This window comes from Anser brachyrhynchus (assembly GCF_964034855.1).
Source record: "Anser brachyrhynchus genome assembly, chromosome: 4".
Taxonomy (NCBI): domain Eukaryota; kingdom Metazoa; phylum Chordata; class Aves; order Anseriformes; family Anatidae; genus Anser; species Anser brachyrhynchus.
Window position 1 is genome coordinate 15,325,852 of NC_137698.1, and position 25,055 is coordinate 15,350,906.

General features: G+C 43.1%; 1 protein-coding gene across 17 annotated transcripts in view; it reads right to left on the reverse strand.

The window, feature by feature from the left end:
* The window catches only part of TMPRSS11E (transmembrane serine protease 11E), a 51,064-nt gene that overhangs the window by 25,989 nt on the left and 20 nt on the right, over positions 1 to 25,055 (reverse strand). For 10 of the 17 annotated variants that reach the window (XR_013950765.1, XR_013950766.1, XR_013950767.1 and 7 more), the window contains exon 1: positions 161 to 25,026. The exons of 1 other annotated variant lie outside the window; for it this stretch is intronic. The gene's annotated coding sequence lies outside the window, so the exon portion shown is untranslated. Of the gene's footprint in view, positions 1 to 160; positions 25,027 to 25,055 lie in introns of those variants that run through there. 6 more of the 17 variants (XM_080590744.1, XM_080590742.1, XM_080590739.1 and 3 more) reach the window with 6 other exon arrangements.

Genomic DNA, 25,055 nt, shown 5'->3' on the forward strand with positions numbered 1-25,055 from the left:
TTCATAACAATCCTAAATTAATGTTAGGATGGAAAACTCCTGAGAAGATATTAGCATTTACAAAAGATTCTTGACAAATTACTCTGCTCCTTTGTTGGGACAGCAGCTCTTTCTTCATGAGAAAGTCAGTACTGATGAAATGCCGCTGTCCTAAACATACCTCCTGAAGCAGGCAGCCACCGGAAGCCTTTTTGAAGGGAAAGGCTGAAGAAGACTGCAGGGCAAGGTTTGGTTTCTCTTCTTTCTTAGGGTCGGTTAATTAAGAAGTTTAATTGGCCTAAAACTCTCTGCATTCACTAGACGATCTAATTTTTCTTTTAAGTACTAACGAGGACACTAACAAGACTGTTCCCATTTTAAAGCTTGTAAAAAGGCCCCTTACTTGTAATGACTGTGGTGGTTTTGTTACTATTCCTATGGTTTTCGTAAGTTGCCAGAAAGCCAGGATCTACATTACTTCATACAGTAACTGCTTCTATTTGATTCTAAATGGTTCTCTGGATTATCTTCAACGATTCTGGAAAACAAAGGTCATTTCAACTTGCTTTCAGAAAAATTCCACTTGAAAAATAGTAGTGCATGAGCCATATTAATCTTTAGATAAGATTCCAAAATATGCTACACTCACTACCACTCTTATCAGGGGTCTAAGGCTCTACTCATGCAGCACCAGTCCCCAGATCCCAGCCTGGGACAGCATCCCTCCAACACGCTCAGGATTCAACCAGAAAATTGTGAACAATCTCCATATCCCACATACCCTCTCTAACCTGGAGCGTAGTGTTTGTAGACCACTGCTCCTAGTGTCTAGCTGGTCCTATCACCTCCTGGTACAGCATCTGACACAGATGTTCATAGCTCAGCCTGCCTTTGTAGCCACAAGTTTATGAGAGCCCACTCGCCAAGGCAGGGTACAACAACTCTCACAGTTGTGATCTGCAAACACATTTGGAGTTTGTCAAAAACAAAGAAAGGTGACCTACAGGCTATGCAAGTTGGAAGGGAAAAGCCCAGGCCTATATAATAAGGTCAGAACTCCATTGCAAACTTTTGAGTTGTTACTTGTTGCAAATGCAGATCCAAACTTCATAGCTTATGCTTTTCCTCAAGGTTGCACACAAGTATCTTCCAATACAGTATCAATATTCAGCAAGAAAATGTATTTAGTTCTTTCAAAGTATTTATAGGTGGAAAAAGAACGGTGCACACCCATAACACCTTACAATTTGACTTGTACCTAAATTTGACCGTTCCTTTCCCGCAAGATGCATGTGGCTCAAGTGCATCTATCACTGGATTTCAGTCACATTCACTTATCTTTACAAACACCAATTGCTAGGCTGCACAAAGTGACACACAAAGCTTATCTTTGTCCATCTCCGTACAAGTGGATTTCCAGAGAGAACATATGCATATTCACACAAAAAAAATTTAACAAAGGACTCAAAACAAGGCTTCTAGAGCATGATTCTTAAAACCAGGTGTTTAGGAGTGGGTAACTTCTAAAGATGTGGGTCATGCAGGGATAGACTGAGTTAGACTTCACTAAAAACTAAATGGCAGTAAGGAATGCAGTGTACCTGGGTCCTTGCACACTGACTGACACTCAGGTCCCTCTGCCCAGGCTAGGAGTTAGGCCATGGGAACGCAATGCCTTTGCAGAGTAGGTGATGAACTATCCCAACAGCTCCAAATCCTTATTTGAAACAAGGCTGCTGAAAAACAAAGCCAAGTCAGTTTTCTGGAAGCTGTCAACATCTTGTACTAGGACCACACAAACAATAGCTGATGAACCATAGCTACTAAACCTTCCATTTCTTCTCCACTTTTATTAAGGGAGTACCTTTCATTGCATCAGTTGCCAAACTTCAGGAAACAAGAGAAGTTTTCAATATACAAGAGCCTTCATCCATTTTTGAAGTTGTTCTTGATAGCGCTGTAGCAGTTAAGATTGTTATAGCACTGTGTTTGATTGTTGCTGCCAGAGGATTTGCTGCTGGGTTTATTTTATTAATTGTCTGCTTAATTCAAGTCAAAAACATGCTTGGAACTTGCAGTCTTCAGTCCAACTTTGCAGCCTTCTCTAGCTTACTCTACACAGTGTGTTCAAACCAGATCATCCTGATGATGTCAAGTCCATGAAAAACAAAGACTCTGAATGTGAGAATCAAAGTAACACTCAACCACAGTAACTCTGGGAACTGAAGCTGGAAGAAATGTGACACAAAGCTACTTTTTTTTTTTCTTTTGAAGGTGTCTAAACACAGAAACCCTATGACAACAAGGCATGTGTATCACTTAAGCCCAGTTCTCTTATCAAGGAGAAAAAAAAAAAAAACAACAAACAAACAATAAGGGGTAGCACGTGTAGCTGAGTCCCAGAGCGGGTTCACAGCTTCAGCCCTCAAGTGGAGGCATCTTCCATAAGCACCAAAGTTTCCTACATGGCACACAGACAGCTGAGTTTTCCAGAAAGAGCTCAACATCCAGCCCAGTCCACAAATGCTCTGGTACCTTCAGTGTCACCCAAATAACGCCAGCATCCCTTGATTTCAATCTCATTCTTTGCATAAAGCAGACGATAAGAAAGCCATATCCAAAGGTAAATCCCGTTTCAGCCTTTGGAAAGGCATTTGTTAACTACCTCCTTTTAGCACAGTTCTTTGATTTGTCAGTAACAACACTAACAGGATTAGGTTGTCCTGCTATGGTGGTATCAGTACAAACTGCAAGATGTGCAGGACTATCCACCAGAAAACAGGGAAAATAACTTGTGTGCAAGCTGTAAAATTGCTTGGAGCAGAGATTACTGCACAAGCAAACTGAACTTTTTTTTTTTTATATGTATTTTAAGTTTTTGGTTATCCTTTTACATTGCTCTGATATCAACTCATGCATATTGCAAGCCAATGGGGGAAGAAATTCAAAACCAGGGCATACAGAAATCATTTTTATGCCTGATGACTCAACTTATAATATTTTTTTTTAAAAATCTTTTTTATTGTTTGCTCCCCTAAAAACAGATTGCATAGCTTCACCTAGGACTCTGAGTCAAACAGCATTCACTCAGTGTCTCACTTAAGGTACTCTTAAAAAAACACCCTCCTTTTCACTGACACAAAGTAATGTACTGGTTGGAGTCTCCTGCTGCCTTGTCAATCTCTTCTGTAATTGAGAAACATAAATTATCCTGAACTGCCCTGACTTGCAGAATGCTGAAGAATTGCCTTAAACACTAATCCATTAACAAGATCTTGCTATACTAATGTGTCACTGGAATTGCTTCAACAACCCACGTGACATTTCCCCCATCACGTTTGCCATGACCGCTCTCATTCTCTTCTTTAAACGAGATTAAGACATAAACATGCCCACAGTAAATGCTATTGCTATAGTATTTAACCTCTCCTTGGGCAGTTCTGTAACTGCAGAGAAGCAAGAACAATCATCCTCGTAACGAGTTGCGCATGTAGAAATCAGTGCAGAATTAGAAACTGATATGCAGGCGCCAGTTAAGTCATCTGCTTTCAATTACCCAATACTGTGCTAATACCTACTGGCTGACAATTTCTGCCCATGACTTCAGGAGGGCTACTGAGGTACATGAAGTAATGCACATGCATACAAGACTAAGATACAAGTTTTGTTAAAGGCAAAGTAACAAAAAAGTGGAGGAGTGGAACAGAGAGATTAAGAAAAAATAATCCTTATAATTCATTTCTGGATTTATGTTTTTATCTCTAGTGGATAAAAGATAACTCCAAAGAAAAAAATATATATTGGTGTTTTCTGTTTAACCTAATTGTTCTACAACGATAGCATTAAGATAAAGGAAAATTTACTTAATTTATTCCTATTGTGAAGGATGAAATAAAGAACATGTCTGTGCCATGACAAAGTATCTCCAGCTTAATGTAAGTCTGTAAGAAAAGAGAGACAATGAAATGGAAGTGGTCACGATACTGAGCATAGCTCTGGTTTCTAAAGAAGGAAAGCGAAGATGATGGTAAGGAACAGGAAGATGAGAATCAAGAGACACCGTAAAGCAGACCTTGGAACTTTTATTCATGAAGACTGAGACTGCCACGAATGACAAGAATCTAAACTCCAAAAAGCAGAGAAAAATGCAAGAGGAAATTCCTGTCACTCCCATACCTAGTTTTAGGTACTCCTCCAGTGAGGTAACTTGAGGCTAGAGCAACAAATAAAGGCGTATCAATAGTTGAACTGCTGAACATCAGAAAGGAACAGTTCTCCAACACTAGGCCTGTGGGTCCTGCAGCCTCATGGATCCAGAAACTGTCCTGCCACACCAAGGTACAGCAGACACCAAGTGTCACAGTGGCACTACAGAGATACCAGTCTCAGGGAACAGAGAGCAAAGAGACCATGCAAAAAGGTACCAGCATGTAAAGGACATCGCTCCTGTCCTAGTGCACTTTCTCACTCCTGTCCACACTGCACGGAGCTGCACTAGATTGTCACCAGCAAGAACAGTGTCAGCCCTGGCTCTGCACAACCGCCTGCACGTCCCAGCTCCACCTCTGCTGCCCCTCAGCTCCTGTACTCAAAGAGGGCTTATTCTTGAAGGCTCATCCAAATTCCCTCCTGCAACCAAGGTGTCCTAGCACTGAAGACCAGCAGCAACCACAAAGGACTTCTCTGGTAAGCCTGGAGCCTCATCCCGCGCAGGAAACAAATCAATGTACAGAACGTGCTTTGGGTACCCTGTAACACCGAACACTAGAGGCAGACTGTCTCCCACCACTGGGCACACTATTTTTCTATAACGAGCACTTTTCTCATGCAAACATTTGAGTCACTGTGCTTCAAAATTTTCATTAGCTGCAACACAGCATTTTAAGGATTTTTTATTATTTAAATAAAAGGACCAATGTCATCCTGGTGCCAATACTTTCACATATTTACACAGAAACAGGACACATGCACCTGGAATGCTTAGCTAAAACAGGGCTGTGATAAATAGGTGGAAATGTCTTTGTGCTGAGCAGGCAGGTGATCTCCCTGCAGACAGGCAGGGTTCTCAGGATGTTCCACCCTTCCTGCTTGCTGAAACTGGGTAGGCCAGACCCTGTCCTGGGTTGCTAAAAAAATAAATAAATGCTGGTGCAGAGAGACAGGCTTACACGGCGTTTGGGTGGGGAGACAGGATCGAACAGTGCTGGTGACAGCTGAGTTTCTCAGTCTGTGTCTGCATACTACAGTCCGGGTACCTCCCTTACTTGTGGATAAAAGACTTAGGTGGAAGGAGCCTCTGTCTCTCCAAAATCAGGTCTGCTATGCACAGACACTACCAGGTGGCACGGCAAACAGAGACAGACCAGCACACTCCAGCGTACAGCAGCTATAAGAGGGAAGCTTTGCTAGTGATAAGCTAAGTCTTGTGTTGCACCTGTTCAGGGACAAGCCAGCAAGATCATTTGAGTGTGTCTAGATAAAGTTGAGGGCCTTGGTGAAATTTGCTAGGGATGCAGGGACATCAGCTCTGAGCCAAACGGGCACAATTCATCTCTTGCTTGCCAGGGGAGCAGAGCTAGACTGAGTGGACAGTTGAAGGCCTGCTGAAGGGTCTGCTGCTGCTGCAGTCATTGACCCACATCCTCCCATGGGACAGTACACAAAAACAACATACGCAGCTCTAGAGACACTGAACCCACCCTCTGTTCTGGAGGCACAACCCTCACAGTCACTTGCTTGTAAGTCAGCATCTTAAAGGTCTTTAAGAAGCAATTGTTTTAAAAGCGTTGCATAAGCCAGCACTAGAATGTTAAGCAACAGAGTATGACGGCACTCAGTCCCCTTCTAGGTTGATACCTGCAGTGACCCTGGCCACGTGAACCTAAAGGACCTCCTGTCGTAGTTAAATTGACATGGAAGATGCAGAGAAGTGACAGCAGCCACAGCTGCAGTATCAGCTCGGTAAGGACAAAGAGCAATCCAAGCCTCCTACATCTGTCTGATGCAGTACGGGCCATCAGGTCGGGCTGTCTGGTATCCATCTGCAATGCACGCTGTCTCACAGCCCTGTTCCAAAGCGCAGGCCAAAGCAGGAGGTCAGACAAGAAAGGCTGATAGCAGGCAGCGTGTCATCACGTGGTGTGACGTACAGATGGCTAACGAAGATGTGTACCCACGGGACTGGCGGAGATGCCTTTGTGAGACTGACAGGCTAGGTATACCAGAAAGGAAAATGAAGTAATAATTCAGATCAAGAGTCCCAAGAATCCAAAGCAGGAAGCATTGTGTGGTTTAGCCAACAATGCAAATCCTATACAGGTTATGTACTTGAACCAAGACAGCAAAGTAATACACCAAACTGCATGGCCTCATCAAAAGAGTTACTACAAGTAAGGATAAGGAGACAGAAGAGAAAAAGACAGCTCTAAAAGCTGTCATAGTACAACAGGAGAGCACTGAGACAGAACTGAATCCTGGGTATTTTGGGGGAAAAAAATCAGATTTAAATCAGAAAAAACAATACAATAGTACGCAACATGGTGAAGCATAAGATCAAAGACTTGTTGATTAAACAAGAATTTATAACAAATTCTGAAAGATCATCCACTGGAAAAGGAGAAATACTTAACCAAGCTCTAGGCAACCCAGAAATGGCTTAAAGCCAGAACTGCGATTCAAACAATGAAAAGGAAAATGCAAACCTAGTCAGTGTTACAGATGAGCTACTCAGAGTCTGAAGTGGTACACCACACACAGCAACAGAGACTCCATCTGGAGCATCGTGTACAATCCCAGTGCCACAGATGAGCTACACCTGGATCAGACATAAAGAGGTGTGCCAGGAGAATGAAAGCAAAGAAAAGCTGTTCTTATGAGAGGAAGGTAACAATGGGACCGAGATTAACAATGAAAAAGGGAAGACAGATTAAAGTCCACTTTAAGAGTACATGCAGGACAAGAGCTAGACAACAATCTTTGGCTGCGTTTCTACTATGAGGCTTGGCTGAAATTAGAAGCTGCTGCAGTGTTGTAAAAATAGAAGCTACACAGTGGAATAACAGCCATGAAGTACACAGCTCATCATGTATTTTTCCTGAAAACAACCGTACTTCAACACTGACATTGCATCTGATGCAATCATCCTGTTTATGACACTCATTAAGTCCTCTTTTGTGTGGCATTACTCACTTTCTGAAAGATACAAGTCTTCCATGGCAGGGAAAAAACACCTCCTTTGCTGGTTTCAGGGGATTAGAGGGAGGAGGTTCTCATGGATGGGAGCTCATCCTTAAGTAGTCAGCTAGCTTCCACTTGACTAGTCCTTTTACTCAGCTTTTGGGTTTGAGTGGAGGGGATAGATGAAAACACAAATATATTTGGGAGGAAACAGAAATGAATACACCATGTTTCAGGAAAACTGACCGCATTGTTTCTAATTATGCAGATTTTCAGCACACAGCTGATAGCTTGAAGTCACAGGGCAGGAAGAAATCATGTCATATAAGCTCATCTCAACTCTTCCTGCAGTTTTCATTACTGAGCCATGAGAGCAGTGCTCTGAGCTTTGACAGACTAACCAGGGTGCATTCAGAAGAAGAAAGCATGCACAAAGGGTGACTTTTTGCCTTCTGTCGTTAGGGTGCCTCTCCAAAAGACTGGCTTCTCTGCAGGATGGCACACAAGGCAGTTTGGCTGCAACAGAAGCTCAGGCCAGCACATCCCCTCACAGTCAGCTGATCAGTTGGGACATTTGGGAAGTCCTTTCTCAGTAGCTTCTCAGACACTGCACTAGAGTCTCAAGGCAAATAAAGTGTTTATCAGTCAGTGTGTGATTCATTCAGAAGTGCTCTTGAACCCATTTTAGAAGAGATGCGTTGCAAGAACAAGTATTGCCAGACATGTCCAAGCCAAGTGCATTTCCAACTATGACTTGGTTGCTAACAATCAAGAAATCTTTCCCTCCACACTGGAGGATGCTTAGAAAAGATAGCTGATAGTTATAGCTTTAAGGTATGCAGATGCCCTTCCTCTTTGCAATTAATCCAAAGCTCATCTAAAACAGGTGTTAGCCATTGCAGAGTACAAAAATCTAGAAGTCTGAATGAATTTTAATATAGCAAGACCATAACACACACACACACCAACAGTCTTTTGCAACAACTGTGATTATCTTCTACAAGGGTTTGGCTTGGTGTGCACCAGCCCTCATCCATTATAATCAGTGTTTTAGTTCATATATTCAAGATCTTTCCCAAGATCTTGGGAAGTACTTGGCAACCCTAATCTTGCACAGTTAGCGAAGAATGTGTTGGCGAAGATTTTCAGCCATACATGACATTAAGCCATACATGACATTCCCACAGGAGACAGGAAGACATGGATTTTGGGGAACGGAAAGTCTGCAAAAAGAAAAAAAAAGTCAGTTAAAAAAATACCACTTTTCAGAGACATTTTAGCTCAAGTTTTCTCTGCCACCTGCAAGGCCAGTGTCAATCCTAATGCTTTTGAAAATGCAAACTGGAATTTCCAGTATCTGTGGACAGAAAGGGATGCAGAAACCCTCTTATTATTAGCCATACTTCTAACATTGGCACATTCACGGCAAAATTATCAGCAGTATACACAAGCATCAACCTCCCAGTCCCCTTATCCTAGCAGTTAGGTGCTGCTGGGCTGGCTCTTCTGCATCTTTCTTCAAGCTGAAGGCACCAACAGCATGTAGCTTTAGGCTTATGCTGACACCTGTATCCTGCACAGCCTTCAATTGCTGCTAAAGGTGTAGGACTGCCAAATCCAACGTGACAGATCCACCAAGAGGACATCTTGGATAGCCCAGTATGTCTCAGACACATTAGATACCAATATGAGGACATACGTATCAAACCTGAAGGGACACTGCTCTTTGCAATGCAGGGACAGGAACCTCCATTACACCGGCAGGGTAATATGCTTCAAGTATTCTCCCGGAAACCTGAGCACAGCTGGAAGAAAATTGATTTCCAGACATGATCAGGTAGGAAAATGCTGTTTATACCCTAAATAATCTGGGATTCTTATTCTTATTCTTAAGAGTAGCCTGTGGGGTGCAAAGTTTTTTATCTGCAACAAAACCAAAAGCTTTCACCTAGCACTTACAGCACCCATTTCTATTTACCTATCTGACCAACTCCAGTGGTTTGTGAAAGAAACAGCCCTACACCAAGCACCTTTGAGAATCCTATCTTTGAGCACACCTGCTTGCCTTTCAAAGACTACCCATCTTCACCCTGTATGTTGACAGTTAGCTTCACAAGGGACAAGTGTTGTGAGGTGGTCTTAATAAGAATCTGAGGCTAGGGAGAGATGACAGCTAACAGTCAAGCCACCACACATCAGCAAGCTATCATTTATCCGCTAAACTGTATTAACTTGCGAACTGCCAGTTGTAGGGTAACCTGAACTTGCTTCCATCTGATTTGTAATACGTTAAGCTAATAAAATTTTTGCTTTTCCTTGTGATGGGACAGAAGCAGGCATGCAGTCAACATGACTCAGACGAGCTGGTACTGTGTTGAACAACAGTGAACCAAAGGTCACCCCTTTTTCTGGCATTCTCAGCAATCCTTCCTGTAACACTGGGGTGTGGCACCTTTGCAGCATTACCAATATTTCAATCTCATCCCCTTTCCTTATCTTGGAAGAAAACTCACTAAGAAGAAGTCAGAAAAGAACCTAGGAAACATGTTAACCATGTACCTTTCCTTTGCTCTCCCCTCCACATCCTTTATCTCAGTGGTCATCCTTACAAATAGCCTCAGGACTAGTTTACCTAAATTGCATGCAACTTCTCCTAATTGATGTTGGAAAGAGTAAAGAGGTGGAGCTGCTGTTGTAACACCAAGAGGCAGTCTGTCACTAGCCACAAGATTCAAGATAAAAACCTAACAGGCAGAATTCTCCCACACACTGCCAAGGCCAGACAAAAACCTAAGTATAATCAGTTAGAGGAAATATACACTAATGTTACTACACTCCAATTGTAAATTTTGCCAATTGCACGGAAGACTTAATTGTGTGAGGAGTAAAGACATTTATAGCACTTAAGCTGACAGATCTTCACCAGACATTCTTAACAGTTTAGTAAAACAGAGCAGGCTGCTTGAACCAAAACCTGGAGGACGGACCCCATGGTACAGACTGTGGACTGACCTCAACCCCCATTCTCCTGTGCTGTTTGGGGAGCCACATAAAATGGGGGATGGAGAGAAGGTGTTTTATAGCTTGCTTTTAGTTCCTCATTGCTCTAGTCTGTTAATAATAGGCAATAAATTATATTAATAGTATCACAGAATGGTTTGGATTGGAAGTGACCTTAAGGACCATCTGCTTACAAGAATTTATCATGGGCAGGGACACCTTCCCACCAGACCAGGTTGCTCAAAGCCCCATCCAGCCTGGCCTTGAGCACCTCCAGGGATGGGGCATCCACAGCTTCTCTGGGCAGCCTGTGCCGGTGCCTCAGCACCCTCATGGTAAAGAATTTCTTCCTAATGTCTAACTTAAAACTACCCTCTTTTCATTAATATCCCTTTGTCTTGAGTTAATCTCCCTGCACTGCGTCTGTTTTGCTGGTAATTGGTGAGTGATCACCCTGTCCTTATCTCAACCCTTGAGCCCTTTTCCTCATATTTGCTCCCTGCATTCCTTTGAGGATAGGGAGTGAAAGAGTGGTCTGGTAGAGTTTAGTTAGCCATCAGTGTGAAAACATCACAGTCCTTTAAATGGTAGATACAAGCATACTTTGGTTGGAAAGTGCTTCACGGGAACCTAGGTTCAGACCACCAAAAACCTTAATCAGCTTCTTCTGTATGAAAGGGAAAAACCAGAAAGAGTTTGCTGCTTGCAATGACATGCTACTGAGGCTTGATATATATACTTAATAACAAAGGCCATTTTCTTCCTTTTCGGTTCTCCATTCTCTTTCAAGAAAGCCAAGTCAAACAAGGCAAATCTTCCCAGCTCTGCAGGAAGCAGGACAGCAAAACACAGCTAGAGGAACACCTGAGTCCCCTTCTTTACCCTGCAGTCCCAGTTCCACCACTTACATGTTCAGTGACCTACCTCTCTCCCCAGCTCGCAAAAGAACTCAGAAATGGAGAGGCCCAGCATGGAAACCCAGCCAAGATTTGCTTATTTTCTCTGGTTTCCATGTATCTTTATCTGTCCTCAGCCACTCAAGCTTGGTATTAAACCCTGAACGCACACACAAACACACACGTACATGCCCTGCAAAGTACTGAGAGGTTACATTTGCTACTGACAGCTTGGCCTTAATGTTGATCAGCAATAGCTTATAGCAGGAAGGAGAATTTTTCTTCCTCCTTGCTCTGAGCGTCTTACACATAAGGTAGAAGATGCTTTCACAAGAGCAAAAAGCAGTTCAGACATATTGTCAAGCTCATCTGCACCTAAATGAAGATATGAACATTTTCCTTCCTGACACAATAGACATCGGGCAGTTTCCTTGCTCAAATTCTCCAGTGCCACACCAGCCACATTCTTCCTGTTTCCTTCAAGAGTCACCCCTGCCTCTGGCACACAGGTTATCACCAGAAACTCCCTCCACACCCTTATGAAGCAACCAAGGTTGTCCATGGCTAATTTTTACACTGGTTTTCCACAGCAAGGATGCCGCAAAACTGCCTGAAAGGCTAAGTCAATTTTTGATTACTCCTACTAAAGAAGGAAACAGGGAAGAAGCGACAAAAAGTGCTGGAGGCAGCCCCCTATCCCTATGAACACTTTTCCAGACTTGACGCTGGGACTGTACAAGACAGAGCACGTACCCGTGAGCATGCAGAAGTCTCTCTAGGCAGCCACTTGTACCTGAAACAAACCAGCTTAAAACACAGCACAGCAGCTCAAGAAAAGAAGCAGATACTTGCAGCTTCTCAAGTTAACAGCTTATTCCCTCCGCCTCTTGGGCAGCTCTGTGAGCCTCTACTGAGCTTAAGTTGGTCAGACATCTTCCAGGATGCAGCTCAGCCGATTTAAAGCTGCCTGCAGAACATCTGCCACACATCAGCTCCTGTGAGAGACAACAGCATGGGCCCACTGGGTCTACCTATACCTGCTGGGAGAGGCTAGGAATAACAGCTGAATGTCCTAAACACTTGGAAGAAACGTGGAAGTTGTTTAAGGTCCCCATGCTGGAAGCCTGGAACAAGTTTATTCTCCTTGACAAAAACAGACTTCAGAAACAAGGGGGAAAGAGCACACAAAGAGCAGAAGAAGGGAGGCTGTTTGGACAACGCCCTTCAAGAAGCTGGAGACGTATCCATAGGTAGATGACAAAGAACAAACTCTGGTCCATAAAAAGCAAACACAACGAAGGCTCAGGTAAAGTGCCAAAGAAAAAATATAATCAAGACAAGCTGAATAACACATCCTCTTCCAGCATGTCAGAACAGGAAGCCCGTAGGACCAACTGACGATCAGACTATTGAGGTATTCACAGGAGATGCACTCTGAACAAAAAATTAAGTTATTCATGCCAGCCTGGGAAAGTTCCTGCTCTGGAACATCCATTACTAATTGCTACGTTTAGAAAATATTTGTGCAAACATTCAAACAGAACTTCAAAGAGGATCGGCAGGGAGGAGAGGGCAGAAGCTTCTTCTCCTGAAGACTGAGGCTTGCGAAGGCAGCTAGGAGGGAACATTACTAGATAAAAACTTCAGCTGGTTCTCAAGATGCTACTTCTGCTCATGCAAGGCAGCTGGCCACTTAAACAGAGACCATTATCATGCGGTGGTAAAAACGAGAGCAGGAGTGCGACCGGCATTAAGAGTTCTGCCAGCGTTCTTTGCTAAACTCAGGGAGAAAGGGGATGAAAAACCAAAGGCCTGGAAACATTTCTAAGCACCTATAGTCAGAACAAGCTGGACCTTACTCTTCCCCACCTTCTCAAAAAAAAGGGAAGCACCTTCTCTCAAATTTTTCCTCTAAAATCATGTGACACACAGTTATCACACTGGAGAAGAGCTGCGGGGAAAACCATATTCATTCCGCTGGGTTGGAAACTGCAATGATCTAGACAATTCTTTGGCATCTGGCCTTTCCCCAGACCACTGAAGAGGCGCAACCTATTGCAGTATGTGCAGCTACAGACATGCCAGGTCCAGAGCGGGGCTGGGATTCCCACCTGGATCTTAGAGGTCAGCATGAAAACAGCATTAACCATGTACGCAGCCTAAAAGTCTCATTCCTAGCATCATTCAGAAGAGCTAGTAACGACCAAAGGATTATTTGTCTCATTTGTATTTTCAACTTGTGCCCCAAAATGAACAAAACAAACATGAATGCTCACTGTAACACTAGCTGTGTTGAAAAATCAAAACCAGGTTAACCGTTTATTTCCTCGAATCTTTCTAGTGGGCAATTACAGAGCTGCACTGTGACAGAATCACTCTGGTTTTAAACGACTGAAGCATTTAGACTGAGTTTACCTCAAACCTATCCCTCTTTGTATTAAGAGAAGACATGAAAAGAAATCACGTCCGGGTCCAGAAAGCAAGCAACTGAATACAGGGGGTTACAACATGAAACTAAAATATCTTTATCTGAAATACCTAACATTCCCCTTTGTATCCATGTACAAGTGAGAACTATTACTTGATCATCTGCAGACCAGGGTTAAGTTTCAGCACTTGGAAAATTATTAGACTATGGAAATACTACAAGCTTTTGGTGAAATGAAAAATAGTGAGTGTACAGTGGATTTTTCCATTTTATACAATTACTACCTTCCTGTAGGATATGAAGGTGACAAACAACTTTTTAGTATTTGCAAAAAATAACAGGGCAATTCTGGGCTGCCACTAGACCTCTTGTGACAGGAGGGAACTTGCCTCAAGCTGTGGTCACACTGCAGAAGCTCTCAGCATGTTCCAGAGGAATCAGCAAATGTATCATAAAAAGAAGGATCTCCCAGGGAATGACATAACCCCCTACACAATGGAACTGGCTGCTAAAACAAAAACTACAAACCACAAGAATTAAATATGGACCACCGTAAAACAACCAGCTTGCACCCAGATGATTGCATTACAAGCTGTAGAGGAAAAGTGGAAGAACAAACAACAAGTATGTCCTTCTAGTATCTCCCACAGGGAGACTTCGTCACTTCAGAAATGACCTGATCATTAGACTGTATCCACTTCTAGTATTTCCATTTTAATTTTGAACTAGGATTGAGGTAGCAGATCTGGTTTTGGCTCAGATATTGTATCATCCTATATGGGATGGTAAGAAATATCACAGCCTGGTTTCTTTCTATGGGCAGGAGACTTAGACAATTACAGTTTCTTTGTATGTATTCTCAATAGCTTGAGCCCACCACACAGCATTAAAAAATTAATAAAAGGGAGATGACATTTACATCTGAACCGAGAGAAAGGCTGGAGTTTGAGCTCAACTTTTGTAGGCACCAGGGAACCCTCATGAGTGAGCTGATCAATGGCACAGCCAGCACCACTAACCAAAAGCCAGCCAGATGAAGATCCACAAACTCAGCTCCCTCAGTCTTGCTGTGCACAGATGGTGTTTTGAGAAAGCAGCAAAGATGCTGACCTTGTCCCTCTGTGAGCAGTGCTAGCCATCTGGACACGCAGACAGCAGGAGCTAGGACAGAGAAGGCAGGTGAGCTATCCCATATCAGCTAAAGCCTCCGATCCAAGCATTAAGCAAAAAAAAAGCCCTAGCTTGCTAATCCACTAAGTATCCAGTACCTCGCTTCTGATTAGGATGAAAGCCAAGTCTGACTCCTCCACACATGAGCAGAAGGGAAGGCCGTCATAGAGCACCACTCCTTGCCAGCAGGTTCTCAAGAAGCCAGCCTCTATGCACCCCAGGCTAGCTGGGCAGCCAAGCATCATGCCCACGTGCTGTCTGCTGCCATCTGTAACAGGGCTCACCTAAAGAGACGGCCTCCCTGGCTGCCTCTGGCGAGACAGCTCTCATGTAATGAGCTCCCCAGAAAGCAAAGAGACTTTTGAATTCAAAAAGACAGGTTTTATTAGAACTTAAGTTCACTTTTTAGGCAGGAAAAAAATAATCAAACTGTCTATGCAAAACAACAGAATCTGCTTGGTAACACAGGAAGTGGAATCAGTACCTTTCACAAACAATCCCATAAGCACTGCTAGACAGCTGAGCTGTAAAATAAGGTCCACGTTCTCCCAGGAAAGGGGCAGCTGAGAACCAATGGTTCCCCAAAAGCCATGAACGCCCACTCCAAGGGGGAACAGCCATGATCTAACCTTCCAAGGTGAGGTGACAACACGGATCAGCAAGCAACTCTGAGGTTTCCTGGCTTCATCAGTGTCACAGCCTCCTCTGGCCTTGAGACCAGGACATAGCTATAAGCAAAACATCTTGTGGCCACATCTTAAAATTATAGACATTACAAGTAAAACAAGTGGAACCAATACAGTTGAACTGAGCAGCTCAGACACTTGTGATGAAGTTTTCTGATAATGCTTTTGTCTTTAACAGCAGCTTAAAAAAAACACACAAAACACTACTGAATTTAAGTAAAATTATAGAAGCCTTAAAATTGAAGTGATCTAGCATTGTCAGAATGACCTCAAGGAAAAACATTTTTCTCCCAGTTTATTTTTGCAGTTTTGTCAATATACATATTCAAGATTTTATCTAACACGTTCGAAGCAACTTTAATATTCAAGGAGGCCATAATTAAAGTAATTAACCTATCATATACACGTAATTAATATATCAACTTCAAAACTCTGCAGAAGAACCTAAAACTAACATGTTGTTACACGATGCAAGTTTAAAGAACTTCAAAAGCAGCAGTTAGTGGCCTATAAAATAAAATGAGGCAATTAAAACAATTTAACTCATTGCTGGTACTACTACCACGAAGAGCGTACTTGTTATGGCGTTTATTTTCTTCACAGCAGCCCGTATGGTGCCGTGGTTTTGATCTGTTATCAAAACAGTGTTGATAATACATTATCAACATTTATTTTAGCCATTGCTGAACAGTATTTGAACAGCATCAAGGCCTTCTGCGTCCCACTCCGCTCTTCCACCTCTCCAAGAGCAGGTAGGCTGGGGTGGGGAAAAAGGCCGTGAGGGATGCCAACCAGGAGAGCTGATCTGAATTTTGGAGTACTTCTGGAGCTCTGTGTTCAGCACCCAGCACAGGGCCATGGACCTGATGGAGGGAGTCCAGAGGAGGGCCACGAGGATGCTCAGAGGGCTGAAGCACCTCTCCTATGAAGGCACCTCTCAGAGGGCTGGAGCACCTCTCCCTCATCCCACTTTGGGGGAGCAAGAGAGCAGCTGGCAGGTGATTAGTTGCTGGCCAGAGTCATCATCTCCCACAAGACAAAATTACCCCTCACAAAAAAAGGAAGTGGTGATCATGCAGGTCAATTTAGAATATAATTTTAGTACAACTTACAGCACCGAAAAGAAAAACTACAGTGAATCAGAAGTTTGTTATAATAACTAAGGATTGCAAGAGCTGACAGAGAACAAAAAGAACATGTATTTCTTCTACTTCATCGGAATCCAGATAGATGAAAAGTTTCTAAACTACTGGGAAAAGGATAAAGCAAATAAAGTGAGTGCAGTGACACTACAAATTTTTGCAACTGCTTTCTGAGATTAGGAACAGAAGATCCTCATGCTTTTGTTAATTGCTTTCAGGAAAACGAAGAAAGGATTTCTGAAGAAAGGAGACAAAACTGGAAGCACCACAAAAAAATCGTGTTCATGTGGGTCCCATGGTCCATGTCTGAGGGGTCCAAGACCCGCAAAAGCATCCTAAAAAAATGAAACATTAAGCTCCATTTGTATGCTTGTTTCTGACAGAATCTGTGACCCAACGGTGCTGACAAATTTAAAGAAAACCCTGCAGATTACATTAGGACTATGTATTATGAGTCATCTGAATAATTGCACATCGAGCTGTGCCTGGAAAAAAAACAACTCAGCATGCAAGAATTTCTACACCTGGGTCAGGGAAGGTGAACTCGCTTTGCTGACTTGCTTTGCAGCAGAGCTTGTCAGGGCCTCACAGGGAGCCAGGCGGCAAAGGAAGAGCAGAAAGAAGAGAGAGGACAAATGACAGTTCATGATGCAACTACAGTGAGCTGCAGAAGCAGCTTAATCTAAAAACCAAGGCTGAGAGGAAAGGACAAGCTATTCATCAAATGCATTCATAGGGACCTGTATGAAGGTGTTTAATGAGTAAACGCTCCCAGAAAGCTACAGAGACAAGTTCTTAAACTTTCCTGGAGTGAATCCTCCATTGCCTCTATCTCCAACCTCTTCTATTCTGTTTCGCTATGGGCTTCCACAATACCTCCTTTCCAAGACAAGCCCAAGGAGTTACAGAGAGACATTCGCTGCTCCTATTTGCTGCTCAAATAGGAGAGACCTTTCTTGAATCCAATTCATGGACAGTTTCCCCAAGACAAACAATTTCTTAGTTTCACCTCTGTCAATGCTATACTGAAACCTTCTACACAAGATCGGAGCTTCAAACACAGTCTTGTCAATACTCCAATCCTGATCACTAATTCAGAGCCTAATGCTTTCCTTCCACCATTCTACCACTTCATTTACTGTAGACAAATTACTCCCTGGTAATTTTTGCCTAACCATAAATGTTAAAGAAAGACTAAGCACTAAAATGTGAACCCCGTACATTCTAAAACTTGAAGGCAATGAAATGCCCACCCTCATGGTATCTAAGCACTTAAAATAATTGTCCAACACGTTCTTTGAAGCTTTAGTTGCAGATATTCTATAACTTCTGTAAACAAACTATAAGGAATACTTGAACTGTTGCTGATCACACCTGTGGTGGGGGAGTAATCAGATGACCCATCAACATCCTCTCAGCCCTGCTTTATATACCTCTACTATTTATCTAGACAACACCATAGCTTTGCTACTGACTCAAGATTCCGAGTATCCGATGAAGGTGACACTGCTAAGTGCTTGATAAGCAAACTTACTCAGGAAAAAATAAACAAAACAATCAAAATAGGACACATTGAGCAAATTTAAACTCCAGTCCAATGAAGCACCAGTATTTCATCGGTCCTCAAAACAGAAAAGCATTGTGGTTTAAAAATAGGGTGTGATACCAGATAACTGCAGTGATTCACCTGGAAGCCAAGGAGAGTACAAAAGCAAGAGACAAGCTAAAACCTGCACTGAAATCAGAACACACAGTGTCACAGCCTCAACAGCTCTTCTGGTACTGGAATGAAAGGTTAAGAAGAGGGCAACCTGGCTTTCATGGGAACAGATAATGGGAAAAGCTATGTCCATCACAGAAGCAAAACCCACCACAAACACAAATGGCCATTACCAGTTCATCTACCGATGATGCACACCGTAGCCATTTGCAAACAAATACAGTAAGCCCGTGTAAATCAGCACGGCTTTAGTAATGTGAATTGACACTTTAATTCACACCAGTCTGACCACAGAGACTGCAAAGGCACAAGGGAACAGCACTGGGACCAAAGGAATTTCCTGCCACGGCAGGACACAGATATGACCCAACTTACTCTGTTGTCTACATGCTTATATGCACAGAATGAGATAGTAAATGTTTATGGAACTGCTCATGTCTGTTAGCTCTTTCAGTTGTGCCCCTTTTTCAGAAACTACATAGAACTTTGCTCCATTCTGCTGGGGTTCACATTTCGGTGGTCAAGAAATGGATGCATTATAACCTCTAACCAGAACTGTTTAGTATGCTTGTATTTGGTTTTACAGTTCCCAGATGAATTGCATTTTTTTTAGCTGCTTCATGCCCTTTGATTCCTTTCAGATACTCTCCCTACCAGTCAAGACCTCTGAGCAGCTGCTACTTTGAACCTGTTTTCTTAAGAGAAAGAGCATTGATACGGTCAGTGTCTGCCAATAAAGCCAGCAAGCTCCAAAGTTTTAAGAATTTAAATTTAAATGGGGGGGGAAAGGGGGGAAGGAGGAGGGAGAGAGGAAAAGAGGCTACCACCACCCCTACTGAGAGAGACCTTTATGCTCACACCTTGTTAGAAACCAGAAGTTCCCTACAAAACAGAGAGAAAACTGGGTTTCACTTTGGTTAGGCTTGCCAGAGAACTACTTATTAACAGGGAAAAAAAAAAAAAAAGAAAAAAAAAACACGAAAAAACCTACAGACTTGCTACACACAAGCTTCCTTCATTCTCTAAACATGACTTTTCAGCAACATTATCCCAATGATTATATTCAGTCCTAAATCACACTTTCAACCCCAGACAACTCCTCACGGCCAGAAACTAATCAGGAGATGCTCAGAACCATCAGCACGCAGAAGCCCTTGCCGTACTTAGCTCCAACAGCAAGAGCTGAGCCTTCTGGAAAAGGTGACCTTTACAATCTGGCACCTAAGCAGCACACAGCGCTGCCTCTCTTGTAATTCTAGTCTGAAAGCCTGTACTGCCAGAAAGGAAAACCCTGCATTTTGCCCTCAGACAGGACACAAGGGAGGAAAAATACACTGGCATAAGACAGCAAAACTTGACATGACTTCTCTCCATTGGATGTTATTGAAAGGTATCGGACCATCACGTACAGTTTTAAACCGTGCTGCTGCCGATGGGTGTGAATACTTTTTGCGCAGAGCACAGGATACTATTTTTGCGACCAAAAATTCCACCAGGATGCTATTCGTCTATTTTGGGCTAAGTTAAGGCAGGGCTATCTAGCTAATGATAGGGTCTATCGCAGTACCATGAAGAAAACTGGTCTTGCCAAGCCTGTTCTTTAACCCTGTCTAATTGGGCTAGACAGTTTGTACCACACAAAATAATTGTTCACACACTTCCAGTGAGGTGACAACTAAGAAGAGAACTGTACTTTTCAGCAACTGTTTAAGTCGTGGCAGACAGAGGGGAGTGAGTAGAGAATACCAAATACATTCCTCACCCCTTCAGTGCAGCATAGCATATAAATTGAGCTCCTAGTACAGAGCTCACGGGCAATAAAAAGCTAACTGTAACATGATTCAGCAAGAAGGACAAGGCCATGCTTAATTTCAAGTATCTGATAAGGACCTCATGGCTTCCATAATACATGATCAGGAGCTATAATAGTTCTGTAAATACGCTGCTGAACTCAGGCCAAGCAAGGGCAAATGTCATAATCACATCTGAGAAATACATCTGAGGGATGACCTTAACTACAGCCTTACACTCTTCTCCTGTTGCCCAGGGAAACAGGCACAGCACAAGAAGCAAAACCTTACCACTAACAAATATCACGCTGAACAAATCCTGCCATCTCCAGACACGGTCTAGGCTAGGCCAAGAAACACTTCATGCCACCAATCCAGAGCGAGTCCCGCATTTCCTTTCCTCTAACCATAATCATTGTGGACCACATCCCTGCAACAAAAAATAATTCACGTTGGTCTGGAATCAAAACACGCACCAAACATGACATGCTGCCACCTTCTGATTCAGGAGGGGATTGACCCAGAAAACCCACAAAGCTGTACCAAGCTGCAGATGGACTGAGTGCATCTAAGCACTCAATGCTGCAAGAAGGGAACGGTCATCAGTGTTCATCTCACATTCTGAAAAAGTTACCCAGGAAAGAGAAATAAAACTTTTTTTTTTTTCCCCCCGATTAGCAATTTGAATCAGGTCCGTGAGGACTCTGGGAAAGCTGGGGGCAGCACAACTGAACACAAGGGATGGAAGAGAGAAGAGGGGGTTAACCCCATGCCAAAACAGAAGAGCACTGAATGGCCTCAGCTGTATCATCTAAACCTACTTTAAGGGATGTGAAAAGGCAAATGATGGAAAAAGAGAGTCCACTCTTTGCAGTGGAAGTGCTCAAACAAGGGAAAATTGCAGCAATTGCTACAAAATGCAATTCTTAGCAACACTCCACAAAGCCATAGTGAACACACTCAGCTTTTGCCTACGACTTACGTGTCATTAAAGTGACTATTCAACTCTCCAGCATCTCTCTGTCCCACAAGTGCCTCCCAAAGCATAAAGCGTATTTAATCAGAAAAAAGTGCACCTTCTTTGAAACCCAGTGCAAACAAGTATCACTCTTACCACTATCAGCCTGAGAATCACGCTATCTGTGGGGGAGGGTGGGAGGAGGAAGAGGAAGCCTGAGGGGAAGAAAACAGCACTGAATGAGGAACAAACACACAAATATGAGCAACAATGGGGAAAAGCAGCCAAACGCATATCTTTCAAGAGACAGGAAAAAACTTCTTGGCTTCTAAGAACTTTAGTTTCCCTTTTTCCCCCTCCCCGCTCCATCTTCTGTCATTAGCTTACTAATTAAAAACGTTTTTGGAGTAATACTTTCAGGGAGTTTCCTGTTTACCAGCAATAGCACAGTGAGCCAATAAACTCAGTGGCCTGAAGTACTTGGCCTTGGCATACGGTCAGGCCAGCATACAGTAATTACCTCGTAAACAGGAAGCATGCCACTTACTGCCAGTGCACCCAGGCGCAGGAACAAAAGGCACACAGAAACTGTACTTCTGCACTAGCAACTCCTGCAGCCTATGTAAGGTGCAAATCAAAAATTAAAACAAGTACAAATAACATTTCACGGCTATATATACCAACAAGCGTTTGCCAGCACTCTCTGAAGCTTTCTTTAAAAATCACAACTTTCTTTTTATTGAAAACATCTTCCATGGGCTGACACAGCCAAAATAGTTTCAAGCATCGCCTAAAATCCTTTCTAAAGTTACTCTGCATAACCGGATTAGAGCAAGGTAGAGGAAATTTTTGTTATAACCTACATCTTACCGCTGCAGAGCTGCAGGCAGATCACAAGGGTTAGCATGCACACAATCTGAAAGGTATCAGACTTTACACTAATGACATACGTGGTAACGTTATCCAAATGTATGGGTATGTCAGAAAACATATGTACCACGATCCAGCTACATGAATGGCTCCCTGCTGACTGGTGTCATATCTGCATGAGTATGCCTTTTGAAAAGAGCAGGAGTCACAACAAGTCTTGTCCTGCAATCTGGAAAACAAATTCTTAATCAATGGATTTTAACCCAGCTCAGAAAAGCTAACCTACTTTAAAAAATCCCACCGTCGTCTTGCTTCTCTACAGTTTCAAGTTATACAGGCTATGACAGGCCTGTGAACAAATCATTCTCAAAAAACATACTTCTTGAACAGTCGGCAACAATCCCTACTCAATCCCCTGAAAGACAGCAAAAGGCCTGCACACAAAAACAGGCCCAGATCTCATCTCTGACCTAGGACATGGATTATTCTTAGTCACCGTAGCTGCTCCTCAAACGTGGCCCATCTCTGATGAATAGTCTTCAGAGAATGCCCATCAGCAGTCGCTTGCAAAAAGACACGGACAGACACATCAACACTGAGAAGGGAGTTTAAAAGGAGAACTTGCAGTGTCTTAACCTGGTTCTGTAGGGCTCTCTGCAGACACCAAGGGAATTCTTCTACATTCCTGTTAGAATAGGTTTGGGCAACGCAAAGCAATTATCTGTTCCTCAGAATAAACGGGTATCTACAAATCTCCATCACAGCAAGAACTCTTTTTAGTCTTAGAAACCCACCACCAAGCTCAGTACCACTTTTTTCCTCCCTTTCCTGTTGGGATTTGGTATATTGTAAACTATATGGGAAGCCACAGCTACAAGCTGCTTCAGTGCACCACGGAGTCTCTCTTGCCATATTAATTCTCAAACAAGTGCTCATTGATAACAGAACTGCAAGGTGGCTGAGGTTGGAAGGAATCTCTAGATACAGTTTAGTTTTGTCCTCCTAATTCAAATTATTATCATGGTGAGAGATGGCCAAAGCCATTACACCCTCAATAAATATTTCAACAGCTATCCTCACTTGCAGACTTCTATTTTGCTTCAAAAACGCACTACAGAAAAGGTGCTAGACTTACGCCACCAGTATTTGAACTTCACGCCACACTGAAAGGATGAAACCTACCAACAGGGCTATGCCTGGATAAAAGCACAGCCTTCTCCAAGGCTAGCCGGGTACTTCTGCAAGATTCAAAGGGAAGGATGCAAACCACAGTTCCTTCTGACTAAGCACCCTTCCAGTTAACCCACTTCAATGGTACCATCTAGTGGATTACACACAGCCTGACAGTTTTTTGGTCGGTCATCTCTCACACTAGCTTTCATAGACAGAAATTAAAACAAAAACCGCTAACGCAACACCACGTGGTAATTTCTAGTAAAATGAGAGAAAGCAGGTACTGCTCAGGAATACGGCACGCTAAGTAAACCTGTCGTGTGCATTCCAGCTGCTGAAAGGCACTCCACAAGCTGCTTACCTAACTGATGAGATAGACACAAGCGCACACAAGAACTGCTCTGCATTCTTTGACTACGGAATCAAGAAGTAAGTGTCAGCAAAACTACTATGGTCAAGTCCTGCATATTTCAAAATACGCATTTCCAGAGAAAGGATGAAGATTCACAGGTGAGTAAATGTTGAATCAGTTAGAGCACTACAGAAGTAAAAACCTCCATTCAGATCAGGAAGCCACTACAAATCTGAAGAACACATACCTTTCTATCTCCTGTAGCAGCACAGTCATCTCAGCAATTTCTTTCTTTTCACCTAATTGTAGCTTCTATCATCTCACTGAAGAAGTACTGTTTTTCAGTGGATGTTTTTATCCTGTATTTGGGATTTACATTGACAGCTTTGAAGCAAGATGGACAATCCTGACCGATGTCAGAGGACACATTTTGTACTCTAGCCTTCATCACAGAAAAGGAAACGTGTTCTTTCCTGACATTTTAGGCAGACTAACCAACAGGCAGGGGGCTGACCAGACATTTTTACTAACCTGTCCACCCTGCAAGAGTAGGCAAACGCACCAAAGATCACAAAAGAAACAACCTGGAGCTACATTGCTCTGGCAGTCAAGGCATTGAGTAGACTGGCTGCACCCATCAGACTGCACTAGCGAAGACCTGCAGCCTGAAAAACAAAAACTGTCACTCAGTCTACAGCAGGCATCACCATGCAACACAACCTCCCTGAGCACATAGAATAATCTGGTTGAGCTTTTATAATACTAATGAGCTCTCTGTTAATTGTGAGTTACACACAGCTGTAATAAAATACTGTAGTGCACTCAAGTACCCAGGCTGCCTGAAAAGGTAACTAAAACAGGGGCACTTACAGTTTTCACCTGGGTTATGGTAGGAAAGCATACACTAATCCTGCCTTTCTTTAAAAAATAATTTGGCTTGATAAAGCACACTTGGTTTATGTTTAAACATAGATGTTACAAAACAAGCTGAACATTGCCAGGTGAAAACCAATATAACAACAATAATAAAAAAAATGGAAACCAAAACATAGAAAAATATACATGCTTGTGAAAAAAATATGGGACAGCAGCAGACACATCTGATGTAGACCCATAAACCATTCACACGGGTGAGGAAAACCATGTTGTGCAGCAATTCCTAACCAAGGGGAAAACCACGACTGTTCTGCCCTTCTCAGGAACCATGACGAGAGCTCTAGCACCTCAGGCAGCCATCACAGCAGTATAGAAACACCATGCAACAGGGGCTTTCCCTCAGCCTCCCTCACGTTGAGGGGACAGAAAGTTCTTTTTTTTCATAGAATCACAGAATCATTAAGGTTGGAAAACACCTCCAAGGTCATCTGGTCCAACCATCGCCCTACCACCAAGGTCACCCACTTAAAACATGTCCCCAAGCACCACATCCAACCTTTTCTTAAACACCCCCAGGGACAATGACTCCACCACCTCCCTGGGCAACCCGTCCCAATGCCTGACTGCTCTTTCTGAGAAGAAATGTCTCCTCATTTCCAACCTGAACCTCCCCTGACGCAACTTGAGGCCATTCCCTCTAGTCCTATCACTAGTTACCTGTGAGAAGAGGCCGACCCCCAGCTCCTCACACCTTCCTTTCAGGTAGCTGTAGAGAGCAATGAGGCCTCCCCTGAGCCTCCTCTTCTCCAGACCAAACAACCCCAGCTCCCTCAGCCGCT